Below are 18,603 nucleotides of genomic sequence, written 5' to 3'. Positions count from 1 at the left end.
ATGTGAGTTTTGCTGCACTGGTTCATCCTTGTGTTTGTTTCAAATAACTTTGCTAGCCTAAACCTTGTATCGAGAGGGAATACTTCTCATGCATCCAAAATCCTTGAGCCAACCACTATGCCATTTGTGTCCACCATACATACCTACTACATGGTATTTCTCCGCCATTCCAAAGTAAATTGCTTGAGTGCTACCTTTAAATTTTCATCATTCGCCTTTGCAATATATAGCTCATGGGACAAAATAGCCTTAAAAACTATTGTGGTATTGAATATGTACTTATGCACTTTATCTCTTATTAAGTTGCTTGTTGTGCGATAACCATGCTCCTGGGGACGCCATCAACTTTTTATCTTTGTTGAATATCATGTGAGTTGCTATGCATGTTCGTCTTGTCTGAAGTAAGGGCGGTTTTCACAATCAAATGGTTTGAGTATGCATACTGTTAGAGAAGAACATTGGGCCGCTAACTAAAGCCATGAATCATGGTGGAAGTTTCAGTTTGGACATAAAACCTCAATCTCTTATGAGAATATTATCTGTTGTTGAATGCTTAAGCATTAAAAGAGGAGTCCATTATCTGTTGTCTATGTTGTCCCGGTATGGGTGTCTAAGTTGAAGAATGATCAAAAGCGAGAAATCCAAATGCGAACTTTCTCCTTAGACCTTGTACAGGCGGCATAGAGGTACCCCTTTGTGACACTTGGTTGAAGCATATGTCATGCAATGATAATCCGTGTTAATCCAAGCTAATTAGGACAAGGTGCGGGCACTACTAGTATACTATGCATGAGGCTTGCAACTTGTAAGATATAATTTACATGATACATATGCTTTATTACTACCGTTGACAAAATTGTTTCATGTTTTCAAAACCAAAGCTCTAGCACAAATATAGCAATCGATGCTTTCCTCTTTGAAGGACCTTTCTTTTACTTTTATGTTGAGTCAGTTCACCTATTTCTCTCCACCTCAAGAAGGAAACACTTGTGTGAACTGTGCATTGATTCCTACATATTTGCATATTGCACTTGTTATATTACTTTGCATTGACAACTATCCATGAGATATACATGTTATAAGTTGAAAGCAACCGCTGAAACTTAATATTCCTTTGTGTTGCTTCAATACCTTTACTTTGATTTATTGCTTTATGAGTTAACTCTTATGCAAGACTTATTGATGCTTGTCTTGAAGTACTATTCATGAAAAGTCTTTGCTTTATGATTCATTTGTTTACTCATGTCATTACCATTGTTTTGATCGCTGCATTCATTACATATGCTTACAATAGTATGATCAAGGTTATGATGGCATGTCACTCCAGAAATTATCTTTGTTATCGTTTACCTGCTCGGGACGAGCAGGAACTAAGCTTGGGGATGCTGATACGTCTCCGACGTATCGATAATTTCTTATGTTCCATGCCACATTATTGATGATATCTACATGTTTTATACACATTATATGTCATATTTATGCGTTTTCCGGAACTAACCTATTGACGAGATGCCGAAGGGCCAGTTCCTGTTTTCTGCTGTTTTTGGTTCCAAAAATCCTAGTAAGGAAATATTCTCGGAATCGGACGAAATCAACGCCCAGCATCCTATTTTTCCACGAAGCTTCCAGAACACCCGAGAGCCGCCAGAGGAGGGCCCTGTGTGCCCCAGACGACAGGGTGGCGCGGCCCAGGCCTTGGCCGCGCCCCCCTAGTGTGTCATCGCCTCGTCGACCCTCCGACTCCGCCTCTTCGCCTATATAAAGGTCCCTGACCTAAAAACCACGACACGTTCGACGAAACCAGAGAAAACCTTCCAGAGACGCCGCCATCGCAAAGCCAAGATCTGGGGGACAGGAGTCTCTGTTCCGGCACGCCGCCGGGACGGGGAAGTGCCCCCGGAAGGCTTCTCCATCGACACCACTGCCATCTTCATCAACGCTGCTATCTCCCATGAGGAGGGAGTAGTTCTCCATCGAGGCTCGGGGCTGTACCGGTAGCTATGTGGTTCATCTCTCTCCTATGTACTTCAATACAATAATCTCATGAGCTGCCTTACATGATTGAGATTCATATGATGATGCTTGTAATCTAGATGTCATTATGCTAGTCAAGTGAGTTTTACTTATGTGATCTCCGGAGACTCCTTGTCCCACGTGTGTAAAGGTGACAGTGTGTGCACCGTGTGGGTCTCTTAGGCTATATTTCACAGAATACTTATTCACTGTTATGAATGGCATAGTGAAGTGCTTATTTATATCTCTTTATGATTGCAATGTGTTTTGTATCACAATTTATCTATGTGCTACTCTAGTGATGTTATTAAAGTAGTTTTATTCCTCCTGCACGGTGTAATGGTGACAGTGTGTGCATCCGTGTTAGTACTTGGCGTAGGCTATGGTTATGATCTCTTATAGATTATGAAGTTAACTATTGCTATGATGGTATTGATGTGATCTATTCCTCCTACATAGTGTGAAGGTGACAGTGTGCATGCTATGTTAGTACTTGGTTTAGTCGTATTGATCTTTCATGCACTCTAAGGTTATTTAAATATGAACATTGAATTGTGGAGCTTGTTAACTCCGGCATTGAGGGTTCGTGTAATCCTACGCAATGGTGTTCATCATCCAACAAGAGTGTAGAGTATGCATTTATCTATTCTGTTATGTGATCAATGTTGAGAGTGTCCAGTAGTGAAAGTCTGATCCCTAGGCCTTGTTCCTAAATACTGCTATCGCTGCTTGTTTACTGTTTTACTGCGTTACTACTGCTGCGTTACTACTGCTTGTTTATCGTCCCGGGCAAAGCACTTTTCGGTGCCGTTGCCACTGCTCATATATATTCATACCACCTGTATTTCACTATCTCTTCGCCGAACTAGTGCACCTATTAGGTGTGTTGGGGACACAAGAGACTTCTTGCTTTGTGGTTGCAGGGTTGCATGAGAGGGATATCTTTGACCTCTTCCTCCCTGAGTTCGATAAACCTTGGGTGATCCACTTAAGGGAAACTTGCTGCTGTTCTACAAACCTCTGCTCTTGGAGGCCCAACACTGTCTACAAGAATAGAAGCACCCGTAGACATCACCTGTCGACTCAGACTCAGGCTCCTTGATTGTTGTAACAATTTTTTCCTTGGGCTAGTATGAAACATTATTCTGTTGCGAGAACTCAAGTTTGTAATGAACACTGTGCTGGCAATGTTGCCAACATACTTTTGTCATAATATCTTCATTTGTACTTCTCCTGATAGGAATTTCTTGTACCTCTCCCGATGGGAGTTACGTTGGATGCTTGATTTATCCATAACCATCATCCTTTTGACGCTGTTGCCTGCAGGTTTTCCCGGTGCCCTCGTTTGTTGATGACTCTTCGGGCGTTCTTCCCGAAGGTGATCGGGTCCAACGAATGAAGGATCGGATCACGCAGATGGAGAAGGACCTGCGCAGCACTTACGTCTTGGCTGCAATTGTCAACAAGAAGAGCGAGATTGCAGCCGACGTAGAGCGGTATGCTCTTACTGAGCTACATAAGGCTACCGAGAGCTTGAACTGTGAGTCCTTTGATCTCTGCGCCCTTTGATTGATAGAATCTTATCTGATCCTTTGCTTACTTCTGTACCAGTCATAGCTCTGAACCGTGCAGAGGAGAACAAACGGATTCACGAACGTGTGAATGCATTGACCCAGCTATCCTCATCCGAAGAAATTTTTTGGCGGGAGCACTCGAAGGCTTCGGCTGTCGCGCGATTTCAAGATCGGGTTCAGCAGGTCCATACCTTTTTTGACAAGTGCTATAAGGCTATGAGGGTGGTTTGGAAGACAATGTTCCCATTGAACGCAGTTCCTCCAACTCTCCTTGCCTTGATGTCTGAATTTGGTAACGCCAAGAAGGTCCGAGAGTTGGTACGTGCGCAAGTTTTTGCAGGGGCCAGGTTTACACTTGCCCTTGTACTTGCCCGTTATCCTTCGGCAGGTTTGCTGTCGATTGCCAACGCTACTGGAGACTTGGAGGCGCTGTACCCGAAGGTATTGTTGCCTGCCAACATAGTTGTCGACAGACTCGAGGAAGACTCAAGGGTACCTGAAGAAAGAGGAACTCCACAAGGGTGATTTCAGGGATTTAATGTCCGTTTTGTAAATAGAAAATTTGGCTACTTTATCCAAGTTTCTGGATTATGTAATGATGCCCTCTCATTTGGTAGATACATGCATATGTACTTTTACCATTTTATTGCCGTTGGCAAATTTTGAACGAATCTTAGTTGCTCGTTTTAGATGTATGTATATTGGTTGGTTAGCAAATCATGTGAGTGATCAGCTCGTGTTGCAGGTCTTGCTAAACCTGTTGTATGCGCAACTTTGCTTTCAACCGTTTTAAATTTCGACAGGCACTCCCGAATACTTCGGGTGTAGTGATTCTGCCGATGAGCCCGTTGTTCCTTGATATTTCCATAAGTAAAATATCGAACGTGGTTTGTTGTTTATGTGCATTTCCAAACTCTTGCTATTTACGGCACTCGTAGAGGCATCTATAGCAGAGGGAAAGGTCAACGTTGTTTTAGCGCTCGTAGAGGCTTGTTGGAGCACGATCTTCTGCCTCGTACTATTTTTACATAGTGATGGGGCTTTAGAAGTTTTGTAGTTACTGCAATGCTTAGCAAAGAATCAAAGCTTAAGTTCTTATTAATAAGGTAAGCACGATGCTAGAGGGCGAAAAGGGGAAGGCTCTGTTTATAATAAAGGAAAAAGAAAATAAAAGCTAGTAAACTGCTTAGTCAAGGAAGGGGTTCTTCTCTTCTTCTGGCTTCTTCACCGCGTTAGTGATTGCTGCAGCGTTGCTGGTTTCATCAGAGGTTTGAGCGGTGGTAGCCATCGTCTTGCTTTCTCCTAAGCCTTTTGTGCCATCAACTGCCGAAACCTTTGCTGCCGAGGCTTCTGCTGCCGAAGCTTCTGCTGCCGAAGGTTTAAGGGCGAGAGCAGCTGGTTTCTTCTTGGTTTCCCTGCCACCTTTTTCTTCCTTGATCTCTCGTAAAGACAGCTTGGGCGGAGGGTTTATGATTTCTCGCTGTGGCCCGAACTTTGCAGCAATCCTCTGAAAGTCGCGATCACAATTGTCCGAGCGCGAAAAACTTCCATAGACTGTGATGTTTGTCCCATTGTTCCCAGGCATTTTCAGCTTGAGGTATGCATAATGTGGCACAGCCATGAACTTGGCATACGCTGGTCTCCCGAGTATAGCGTGATACTGTGACTCCCAGTTCACCACTTCAAACTCGATTTTTTCCTTCCTGAAATTGTCGGCTCTACCGAAGATAACATTCAGGTAGACTTTGCCAAGAGAGTGGCCTGGTGCGGTTGGAAGGATCCCGTGGAAGCAGGTGTCTGTTTCCTCCAGCATGCTCATGGTGATCCCCATGCTTCTGATGGTGTCGACGAATATCAGGTTCAGTCCGCTTCCGCCATCCATGAAGACTTTGCTCATGTTGAACCCGCCAATTTGTGCTTCGACTACCAAGGCGGCGTGTCCTGGTTTTGGTATGGTCATCGGGTGATCTGCTCGACTGAACGTAATGTTCTATGAAGACCAGTCGACGTACTCAGGGATATTTGCCATGATGCTTTCTGCCAAGTTGATCTCTCGGGTGAGCTTCTTCATCTCCCTTTTCGAAACACCTGTCCTGTAGATCATGCTCATCTGCCCACGTGGTGGTGGAAACGCTTCGTTGGGTTGATGGGGTTGAGCCTGCTGGACTTGATGCTGCGGTGGAGGTGGGGGTGGTGGTGGTAGCTGTTGCTGGCCTGACTGCTGGATGAGTTTGTGCATGTCAAGGAACTGCCGGCAGTCCCTGAGCAGGTGACTTGACTTCGTTTTGCCGTCCTTGGAATCGACATACGAATGTAGGTAACAGGGGGCGTTGACCTGTTCAGCATAGGGTAGTTCGGGAGTCCTCTGCTGTCGTGGTTTATAATTACCACGGTTCGCAGAGTTGTTCCTGTTACCATCGTGCGTGTCGTCTCGATCGTCCTGTCGATTGGAATACCCTGCGGCTACCAGATTGTTGTCATCGTAGTTGCGGTTTTTCCTTCTCTTGTGACGATCCCTTCGGCCACCCGAGTCGTGCTTCGGCTGGTCATCGTCTTCGTCATCACTACGCTGCCGTGGCCTTCGTACGTTATCCTCACCATCAGCCCAGATGTTGGCTATTTCCATTAGCTTGGTTATGGTTTTTGGCTTTTTGCGCCCGAGCTCTTCTATGTAACTTTCCCGCTGAACGCCGTCGCTGAAAGCGTCGATTGCTCTGTCGACAGATACGTCTTCGGCAGCGTTCAGGAGCTTTGTGAATCTCCCGATGTATGAACGCATCGATGATGTCTACGTTCCCCCTCCTTTCCTGTAGACAGTGTTGGGCCTCCAAGAGCAGAGGTTTGTAGAACAGCAGCAAGTTTTCCCTTAAGTGGTCACCCAAGGTTTATCGAACTCAGGGAGGAAGAGGTCAAAGATATCCCTCTCATGCAACCCTGCAACCACAAAGCAAGAAGTCTCTTGTGTCCCCAACACACCTAATAGGTGCACTAGTTCGGCGAAGAGATAGTGAAATACAGGTGGTATGAATAAGTATGAGCAGTAGCAACGGTGCCAGAAAATAGCTTGCTGGCGTGTAGTTGATGGTGGTAGTATTGCAGCAGTAGTAACACAGTGAAACAGTAAACAAGCAGTAGTAACGCAGCAGTATTTAGGAACAAGGCCTAGGGATTAGACTTTCACTAGTGGACACTCTCAACATTGATCACATAACAGAATAGATAAATGCATACTCTACACTCTTGTTGGATGATGAACACATTGCGTAGGATTACACGAACCCTCAATGCCGGAGTTAACAAGCTCCACAATAATGCTCATATTTTAGTAACCTTTAGTGTAAGATAGATCAAAAGACTAAACCAAGTACTAGCATAGCATGCACACTGTCACCTTCATGCATATGTAGGAGGAATAGATCACATCAATATTATCATAGCAATAGTTAACTTCGCAATCTACAAGAGATCATGATCATAGCATAAACCAAGTACTAACACGGTGCACACACTGTCACCTTTACACACGTGCAGGAGGAATAAAACTACTTTAATAATATTGCTAGAGTAGCACATAGATAGTAGTGATACAAAACTCATATGAATCTCAATCATGTAAAGCAGCTCATGAGATCATTGTATTGAGGTACATAGGAGAGAGATTAACCACATAGCTACCGGTACAGCCCCGAGCCTCGATGGAGAACTACTCCCTCCTCATGGGAGCAGCAGCGGTGATGAAGATGGCGGTGGAGATGGCAGCGGTGTCGATGGAGGAGCCTTCCGGGGGCACTTCCCCGCTCCGGCAGCGTGCCGGAACAGAGACTCCTGTCCCCCAGATCTTGGCGTCGCGATGGCGGCGGCTCTGGAAGGTTTCTGTGGTTTTCGCCAATCGTATCAGGGTTTTCGCGACGGAGGCTTTAAATAGGCGAAGAGGCGGCGCAGGAGGGTCGAAGGGGTGCCCACACCATAGGGTGGCGCGGGCCCCCCCCTGGCCGCGCCGGCCTAGGGTTTGGTGGGCCTGTGCCCCCTCTCTGGTGGTTCTCGTGTGTTCTGGATGCTTCCGGGCAAAATAGGAACCTGGGCGTTGATTTCGTCCGATTCCGAGAATATTTCGTTACTAGGATTTCTGAAACCAAAAATAGCAGAAAAACAAAGAATCGGCACTTCGGCATCTTGTTAATAGGTTAGTTCCAGAAAATGCACGAATATGACATAAAGTGTGCATAAAACATGTAGATAACATCAATAATGTGGCATGGAACATAAGAAATTATCGATACGTCGGAGACGTATCAGCATCCCCAAGCTTAGTTCTGCTCGTCCCGAGCAGGTAAAACGATAACACAGATAATTTCTGGAGTGACATGCCATCATAATCTTGATCATACTATTTGTAAAGCATATGTAGTGAATGCAGCGATCAAAACAATGTATATGACATGAGTAAACAAGTGAATCATAAAGCAAAGACTTTTTCATGAATAGCACTTCAAGACAAGCATCAATAAGTCTTGCATAAGAGTTAACTCATAAAGCAATAATTCAAAGTAAAGGCATTGAAGCAACACAAAAGAAGATTAAGTTTCAGCGGTTGCTTTCAACTTGTAACATGTATATCTCATGGATATTGTCAACATAGAGTAATATAATAAGTGCAATAAGCAAATATGTAGGAATCAATGCACAGTTCACACAAGTGTTTGCTTCTTGAGGTGGAGAGAAATAGGTGAACTGACTCAACATTGAAAGTAAAAGAATGGTCCTCCATAGAGGAAAAGCATCGATTGCTATATTTGTGCTAGAGCTTTGATTTTGAAAACATGAAACAATTTTGTCAACGGTAGTAATAAAGCATATGTATCATGTAAATTATATCTTATAAGTTGCAAGCCTCATGCATAGTGTACTAATAGTGCCCGCACCTTGTCCTAATTAGCTTGGACTACCGGATCATCACAATGCACATGTTTTGACCAAGTGTCACAAAGGGGTACCTCTATGCCGCCTGTACAAAGGTCTAAGGAGAAAGCTCGCATTGGATTTCTCGCTATTGATTATTCTTCAACTTAGACATCCATACCGGGACAACATAGACAACAGATAATGGACTCCTCTTTTATGCATAAGCATGTAACAACAATTAATAATTTTCTCATTTGAGATTTGAGGATATATGTCCAAAACTGAAACTTCCACCATGGATCATGGCTTTAGTTAGCGGCCCAATGTTCTTCTCTAACAATATGCATGCTTAACCATAAGGTGGTAGATCGCTCTTACTTCAGACAAGACGGACATGCATAGCAACTCACATGAAATTCAACAATGAATAGTTGATGGCGTCCCCAGTGAACATGGTTATCGCACAACAAGCAACTTAATAAGAGATAAAGTGCATAATTACATATTCAATACCACAATAGTTTTTAAGCTATTTGTCCCATGAGCTATATATTGCAAAGGTGAATGATGGAATTTTAAAGGTAGCACTCAAGCAATATACTTTGGAATGGCGGAAAATACCATGTAGTAGGTAGGTATGGTGGACACAAATGGCATAGTGGTTGGCTCAAGTATTTTGGATGCATGAGAAGTATTCCCTCTCGATACAAGGTTTAGGCTAGCAAGGCTTATTTGAAACAAACACAAGGATGAACCGGTGCAGCAAAACTCACATAAAAGACATATTGAAGATATTATAAGACTCTACACCGTCTTCCTTGTTGTTCAAACTCAATACTAGAAATTATCTAGACCTTAGAGAAACCAAATATGCAAACCAAATTTTAGCATGCTCTATGTATTTCTTCATTAATGGGTGCAAAGCATATGATGCAAGAGCTTAATCATGAGCACAACAATTGCCAAGTATCACATTACCCAAGACATTAATAGCAATTACTACATGTATCATTTTCCAATTCCAGCCATATAACAATTTAACGAAGAAGAAACTTCGCCATGAATACTCTGAGTAGAAACCAAGGACATACTTGTCCATATGCTACAGCGGAGCGTGTCTCTCTCCCATAAAGTGAATGCTAGGATCCATTTTATTCAAACAAAACAAAAAACAAAAACAAACCGACGCTCCAAGAAAAAGCACATAAGATGTGATGGAATAAAAATATAGTTTCAGGGGAGGAACCTGATAATGTTGTCGATGAAGAAGGGGATGCCTTGGGCATCCCCAAGCTTAGACGCTTGAGTCTTCTTAATATATGCAGGGGTGAACCACCGGGGCATCCCCAATCTTAGAGCTTTCACTCTCCTTGATCATGTTGCATCATACTCCTCTCTTGATCCTTGAAAACTTCCTCCACACCAAACTCGAAACAACTCATTAGAGGGTTAGTGCACAATAAAAATTAACATATTCAGAGGTGACACAATCATTCTTAACACTTCTGGACATTGCATAATGCTACTGGACATTAGTGGATCAAAGAAATTCATCCAACATAGCAAAAGAGGCAATGCGAAATAAAAGACAGAATCTGTCAAAACAGAACAGTTTGTATTAACGAATTTTAAAATGGCACCAGACTTGCTCAAATGAAAATGCTCAAATTGAATGAAAGTTGCGTACATATCTGAGGATCATGCACGTAAATTGGCTTCATTTTCTGAGCTACCTACAGGGAGGTGGACCCAGATTCGTGACAGCAAAGAAATCTGGAACTGCGCAGTAATCCAAATCTAGTACTTACTTTTCTATCAACGGCTTAACTTGGCACAACAAAACACAAAACTAAGATAAGGAGAGGTTGCTACAGTAGTAAACAACTTCTAAGACACAAAATAAAAACAAAGTACTGTAGGTAAAAACATGGGTTGTCTCCCATAAGCGCTTTTCTTTAACGCCTTTCAGCTAGGCGCAGAAAGTGTGTATCAAGTATTATCAAAGGGTGGTGCATTCTCAGCGGGGTGCGGAGTTTTCTCAACCAGGCATAATATATTAGATACATAAGTTTTAGCATCTCCCTTTTCATTAGTCTTAGGCGTGCTACTCTCATCAAACAAATTTTCAGGAACAAGCCAAGCATAGTTATTTTCTAGTGCATCATTCATAGCTAAGAGTTTACATGGTATTGGTGCTTTGATCTCCCCTCCATCATCAATATTATTAGTGTATCTTATTCTATCCATGTCCATCTTTTCAAGGAGACTAACAAAATTAGTATGAGAACCAAGCATATTAAATTTAGCAAAGACCTTTCTAGCTTCTCTTGCTAGACCACCAAATTCTCTAAGAAGGGTTTCTACAACAAAATCTTTCTTTTCCCCTTCTTCCATATCACCAAGTGTAAGAAACATATGTTGAATCACAGGATTAAGATTAACAAATCTAGCTTCTAATGCGTGTACTAAAGAAGCAACAGCAATTTCATAAGTGGGGGCAAGTTCTGCCAAGTGTCTATCTTCAAAATCTTCGACCGTACTAATATGAGTGAAAAAATCTTCTATATTGTCTTTCCCAAGGATAGACCCCCGACCTACCGGTACATCTTTAAGAACAAACTTAGGAGGAAACATTATGAAATAAGTAAAGTAAATGCAAGTAACTAATTTTTTATGTTTTTGATATAGCAAACAAGATAGCAAATAAAGTAAAACTAGCAACTAATTTTTTTGTATTTTGATTTAGTGCAGCAAACAAAGTAGTAAATAAAAATAAGCAAGACAAAAACAAAGTAAAGAGATTGAGAAGTGGAGACTCCCCTTGCAGCGTGTCTTGATCTCCCCGGCAACGGCGCCAGAAATTTAGCTTGATGTCTACGGTATCAGCACCTCCTAATAGGTGCTGATACGTTGGAGACGTATCAGCACCCCCAAGCTTTGATCATACTATTTGTAAAGCATATGTAGTGAATGCAGCGATCAAAACAATGTATATGACACGAGTAAACAAGTGAATCATAAAGCAAAGACTTTTTCATGAATAGCACTTCAAGACAAGCATCAATAAGGGCGTGTTCGGCAATCACCCGGCTTCTCCGAAATCCTGAAATCTAGCTTCCTGACCCTGTGCCAGCTTCGCGTGCGGCGCTGAGAACGTTCGGCAGCGATGGATCGCTCCGCTCCCGCTCGGCTGGGCTGAGGCCCGTTTAATAGCGAGGCGATTTTCAAGCCCAGATCGATTCGGTCCCTTTTGAGGAAAACAACCAACCCAGCCCAACATGTACCAGCCGCTTACAAGCAGACGGTGCAGACCACATCCATCAGGAACCTCTTCCCCAAAAAAATCCCCATCCACGCATGCTGCACTCACCAAATCCCCACCGATTCCGGCCGACCGGGATCCCAATCGCCGGCGGCGATGTATCACGCGGGTTCCTCCCTCTCCGCCACCCCTTTTGTCCCCGGATTCACCCTCCCGTCGTGCACTAGTCGTCGTGGATGTGCCCGGCGCGATGCCTACAGCGTTCGGTGGTGGTTCTGACGAGAAGAGATCTGGAAGGCGGCGGGGCACAGGCGGGTTCCTCCCTCTCCGCCATCCCCATCCGTTTGGGAGGCGACGGCGGGGCACAGGCGAGATCTGGGAGGCGGCGGGGCACATGGTCGATTGGGATGGGGAGGAGAGAATAGAGAGCGAGCGAGGGAGAAAGGAACCGTTTTTCTCACTACGCGGTGGCATGTCCGTGTAATTTCGAGCTGCTCCACGGTTTGCTGATCCGCGAAGCGCCGAAAGTGGTGCTCCCTGATTTGTACATGAAAATGGTTTGGCTCCGCGGATCTAGCTTCGCGGAGTTGGAGTGTTCGGCTCAGCTTCTGCGCGGATCTGAAGAAGCTGGGAGCCGGAGAGCTACCGAACACGCCCTAAGTCTTGCATAAGAGTTAACTCATAAAGCAACAATTCAAAGTAAAGGCATTGAAGCAACACAACGGCGCCAGAAATCTTTAAAGAATTTGGGGGAATAGCGAGAGAAGCTAGAAAAGTTTTCACTAAATATAATATGCTAGGTTCTTATACCAACTTTGCTAGTACCCTTGAGAAGATGGAAAAGGATAGACAAAAGTACACTAATAAATTTAATTATGAGGGGGATATTAAAACATCAATACCTTGCAAGCTCTTGGGAATGTGTGAGGCACTAGAAAAGAATTTTGATTGGATTGTTCCTGAAGATTTGTTTGATGAGAGTAGCAAGCCCAAGACCAATGAAAAGGGAGCCTCTGAAACTCACATAGAAAAGATAATATGCATAGTTGAGAACACTCCGCACCCCGCTGAGAATACACTACCCTCCGATAACACTTGATACACACTTTCTGCGCCTAGCTGAAAGGCGTTAAAGAAAAGCGCTTATGGGAGACAACCCATGTTTTTACCTACAGTACTTTGTTTTTATTTTGTGTCTTGGAAGTTGTTTACTACTGTAGCAACCTCTCCTTATCTTAGTTTTGTGTTTTGTTGTGCCAAGTTAAGCCGTTGATAGAAAAGTAAGTACTAGATTTGGATTACTGCGCAGTTCCAGATTTCTTTGCTGTCACGAATCTGGGTCCACCTCCCTGTAGGTAGCTCAGAAAATTAAGCCAATTTACGTGCATGATCCTCAGATATGTACGCAACTTTCATTCAATTTGAGCATTTTCATTTGAGCAAGTCTGGTGCTATTTTAAAATTCGTCAATACGAACTGTTCTGTTTTGACAGATTCTGCCTTTTATTTCGCATTGCCTCTTTTGCTATGTTGGATGAATTTCTTTGATCCACTAATGTCCAGTAGCATTATGCAATGTCCAGAAGTGTTAAGAATGATTGTGTCACCTCTGAATATGTTAATTTTTATTGTGCACTAACCCTCTAATGAGTTGTTCTGAGTTTGGTGTGGAGGAAGTTTTCAAGGATCAAGAGAGGAGTATGATGCAACATGATCAAGGAGAGTGAAAGCTCTAAGCTTGGGGATGCCCCGGTGGTTCACCCCTGCATATATCAAGAAGACTCAAGCGTCTAAGCTTGGGGATGCCCAAGACATCCCCTTCTTCATCGACAACATTATCAGGTTCCTCCCCTGAAACTATATTTTTATTCCATCACATCTTATGTTCTTTTTCTTGGAGCGTCAGTTTGTTTTTGTTTTTTGTTTTGTTTGAATAAAATGGATCCTAGCATTCACTTTATGGGAGAGAGACACGCTCCGCTGTAGCATATGGACAAGTATGTCCTTGGTTTCTACTCATAGTATTCATGGCGAAGTTTCTCCTTCGTTAAATTGTTATATGGTTGGAATTGGAAAATGATACATGTAGTAATTGCTATTAATGTCTTGGGTAATGTGATACTTGGCAATTGTTGTGCTCATGATTAAGCTCTTGCATCATATGCTTTGCACCCATTAATGAAGAAATACATAGAGCATGCTAAAATTTGGTTTGCATATTTGGTTTCTCTAAGGTCTAGATAATTTCTAGTATTGAGTTTGAACAACAAGGAAGACGGTGTAGAGTCTTATAATATTTTCAATATGTCTTTTATGTGAGTTTTGCTGCACCGGTTCATCCTTGTGTTTTTTTCAAATAAGCCTTGCTAGCCTAAACCTTGTATCGAGAGGGAATACTTCTCATGCATCCAAAATACTTGAGCCAACCACTATGCCATTTGTGTCCACCATACCTACCTACTACATGGTATTTTCCGCCATTCCAAAGTATATTGCTTGAGTGCTACCTTTAAAATTCCATCATTCACCTTTGCAATATATAGCTCATGGGACAAATAGCTTAAAAACTATTGTGGTATTGAATATGTAATTATGCACTTTATCTCTTATTAAGTTGCTTGTTGTGCGATAACCATGTTCACTGGGGACGCCATCAACTATTCATTGTTGAATTTCATGTGAGTTGCTATGCATGTCCGTCTTGTCTGAAGTAAGAGCGATCTACCACCTTATGGTTAAGCATGCATATTGTTAGAGAAGAACATTGGGCCGCTAACTAAAGCCATGATCCATGGTGGAAGTTTCAGTTTTGGACATATATCCTCAATCTCAAATGAGAAAATTATTAATTGTTGTTACATGCTTATGCATAAAAGAGGAGTCCATTATCTGTTGTCTATGTTGTCCCGGTATGGATGTCTAAGTTGAAGAATAATCAATAGCGAGAAATCCAATGCGAGCTTTCTCCTTAGACCTTTGTACAGGCGGCATAGAGGTACCCCTTTGTGACACTTGGTCAAAACATGTGCATTGTGATGATCCGGTAGTCCAAGCTAATTAGGACAAGGTGCGGGCACTATTAGTACACTATGCATGAGGCTTGCAACTTATAAGATATAATTTACATGATACATATGCTTTATTACTACCGTTGACAAAATTGTTTCATGTTTTCAAAATCAAAGCTCTAGCACAAATATAGCAATCGATGCTTTTCCTCTATGGAGGACAATTCTTTTACTTTCAATGTTGAGTCAGTTCACCTATTTCTCTCCACCTCAAGAAGCAAACACTTGTGTGAACTGCGCATTGATTCCTACATATTTGCTTATTGCACTTATTATATTACTCTATGTTGACAATATCCATGAGATATACATGTTACAAGTTGAAAGCAACCGCTGAAACTTAATCTTCTTTTGTGTTGCTTCAATGCCTTTACTTTGAATTATTGCTTTATGAGTTAACTCTTATGCAAGACTTATTGATGCTTGTCTTGAAGTGCTATTCATGAAAAAGTCTTTGCTTTATGATTCACTTGTTTACTCATGTCATATACATTGTTTTGATCGCTGCATTCACTACATATGCTTTACAAATAGTATGATCAAGATTATGATGGCATGTCACTCCAGAAATTATCTGTGTTATCGTTTTACCTGCTCGGGACGAGCAGAACTAAGCTTGGGGATGCTGATACGTCTCCGACGTATCGATAATTTCTTATGTTCCATGCCACATTATTGATGTTATCTACATGTTTTATGCACACTTTATGTCATATTCGTGCATTTTCTGGAACTAACCTATTAACAAGATGCCGAAGTGCCGATTCTTTGTTTTTACGCTGTTTTTGGTTTCGTAAATCCTAGTAAGGAAATATTCTCGGAATTGGACGAAAGCAACGCCCAGGGGCCTATTTTGCCACGAAGCTTCCAGAAGTCCGAAGACGAAACGAAGTGGGGCCACAGGGTGCCCAAACCCTAGGGCGGCGCGGCCCCCCCCCTTGGCTGCGCCGGCCTATGGTGTGGGGCCCCTGTGCCCCCTCCTGACTTGCCCTTCCGCCTACTTAAAGCCTCCGTGACGAAACCCCTAGTACCGAGAGCCACGATACGGAAAACCTTCCAGAGACGCCGCCAACGCCGATCCCATCTCGGGGGATCCAGGAGATCGCCTCCGGCACCCTGCCGGAGAGGGGAATCATCTCCCGGGGACTCTACGCCGCCATGGTCGCCTCCGGTGTGATGTGTGAGTAGTCTACCCCTGGACTATGGGTCCATAGCAGTAGCTAGATGGTTGTCTTCTCCCCATTGTGCTATCATTGTCGGATCTTGTGAGCTGCCTAACATGATCAAGATCATCTATCTGTAATTCTATATGTTGCGTTTGTTGGGATCCAATGAATAGAGAATACTTGTTATGTTGATTATCAAAGTTATATCTATGTGTTGTTTATGATCTTGCATGCTCTCCGTTACTAGTAGATGCTCTGGCCAAGTAGATGCTTGTAACTCCAAGAGGGAGTATTTATGCTCGATAGTGGGTTCATGCCTGCATTGACACATGGGACGATGTGAAAGTTCTAAGGTTGTGTTGTGCTGTTGCCACTAGGGATAAAACATTGATGCTATGTCTAAGGATGTAGTTGTTGATTACATTACGCACCATACTTAATGCAATTGTCTGTTGCTTTGCAACTTAATACTGGAGGGGGTTCGGATGATAACCTGAAGGTGGACTTTTTAGGCATAGATGCAGTTGGATGACGGTCTATGTACTTTGTCGTAATGCCCAATTAAATCTCACTATACTCATCATGATATGTATGTGCATGGTCATGCTCTCTTTATTTGTCAATTGCCCAACTGTAATTTGTTCACCCAACATGCTGTTTGTCTTATGGGAGAGACACCTCTAGTGAACTGTGGACCCCGGTCCAATTCTCTTTACTGAAATACAATCTCTTGCAATATCGTTCTCTTGTTTTCTGCAAACAATCATCTTCCACACAATACGATTAATCCTTTGTTACAGCAAGCCGGTGAGATTGACAACCTCACTGTTTCGTTGGGGCAAAGTACTTTGGTTGTGTTGTGCAGGTTCCACGTTGGCGCCGGAATCCCTGGTGTTGCGCCGCACTACATCCCGCCGCCATCAACCTTCGACGTGCTTCTTGACTCCTACTGGTTCGATAAACCTTGGTTTCTTACTGAGGGAAACTTGCTGCTGTACGCATCACACCTTCCACTTGGGGTTCCCAACGAGCGTGTGCTTTACGCGTCATCAAGCTAAATTTCTAGAAAATAGCTTGATGTCTACTTCCCCCTCCTTTTCTTGTAGACAGTGTTGGGCCTCCAAGAGCAGAGGTTTGTAGAACAGTAGCAAGTTTTCCCTTAAGTGGATCACCCAAGGTTTATCGAACTCAGGGAGGAAGAGGTCAAAGATATCCCTCTCATGCAACCCTGCAACCACAAAGCAAGAAGTCTCTTGTGTCCCCAACACACCTAATAGGTGCACTAGTTCGGCGAAGAGATAGTAAAATACAGGTGGTATGAATATATATGAGCAGTAGCAACGGTGCCAGAAAATAGCTTGCTGGCGTGTAGTTGATGGTGGTAGTATTGCAGCAGTAGTAACACAGTAAAACAGTAAACAAACAGCGATAGCAGTATTTAGGAACAAGGCCTAGGGATTACACTTTCACTAGTGGACACTCTCAACATTGATCACATAACAGAATAGATAAATGCATACTCTACACTCTTGTTGGATGATGAACACATTGCGTAGGATTACACGAACCCTCAATGCCGGAGTTAACAAGCTCCACAATTAATGTTCATATTTTAGTAACCTTATAGTGTAAGATAGATCAAAAGACTAAACCAAGTACTAACATAGCATGCACACTGTCACCTTCATGCATATGTAGGAGGAATAGATCACATCAATATATCATAGCAATAGTTAACTTCGCAATCTACAAGAGATCATGATCATAGCATAAACCAAGTACTAACACGGATGCACACACTGTCACCATTACATCGTGCAGGAGGAATAAAACTACTTTAATAACATTGCTAGAGTAGCACATAGATAGTAGTGATACAAAACTCATATGAATCTCAATCATGTAAGGCAGCTCATGAGATTATTGTATTGAGGTACATGGGAGAGAGATGAACCACATAGCTACAGCGGAGCCCTCAGCCTCGGGGGTGGATTACTCCCTCCTCATCATGGAGGCAGCGATGGCGGTGAAGATGGCGGTGAAGACGGTGGTGGAGATGCCTCCGGGGGCAATTCCCCGTCCCGGCAGGGTGCCAGAACAGAGACTTCTGTCCCCCGAATTGGAGTTTCGCGATGTGGCAGCGCCTCTGGAGTCTTTCTGGAGTTTCGTCAATCGGTACTGCGTTTTTAGGTCGAAAGGGGTTTTATAGGCGAAGAGGCGGCGCAGGAGGGCTGACAGGGTGGCCTCACCCTAGGCCGGCGCGACCAGACCCTGGCCCGCGCGGCCCTATGGTGTGGGGCCCCCCTGGCTCCTCTCCGACTCTTCTTCGGTGTTCTGGAGCCTTCCGGGAAAAATAGGAGGTTTGGCGTTGATTTCGTCCAATTCCGAGAATATTGCCCGAACAGCCTTTCTGGAACCAAAACCAGCAGAAAACAGCAACTGGCCTTTCGGCATCTCGTCAATAGGTTAGTTCCGGAAAACGCATAATAATGACATAAAGTGTGAACAAAACATGTCGGTATTGTCATAAAACAAGCATGGAACATCAGAAATTATAGATACGTTGGAGACGTATCAGCATCCCCAAGCTTAGTTCCTGCTCGTCCCGAGTAGGTAAA

This window comes from Lolium perenne, chromosome 1 (assembly GCF_019359855.2).
Source record: "Lolium perenne isolate Kyuss_39 chromosome 1, Kyuss_2.0, whole genome shotgun sequence".
NCBI lineage: Eukaryota > Viridiplantae > Streptophyta > Magnoliopsida > Poales > Poaceae > Lolium > Lolium perenne.
Note: the sequence above shows the minus strand (reverse complement) of the source record.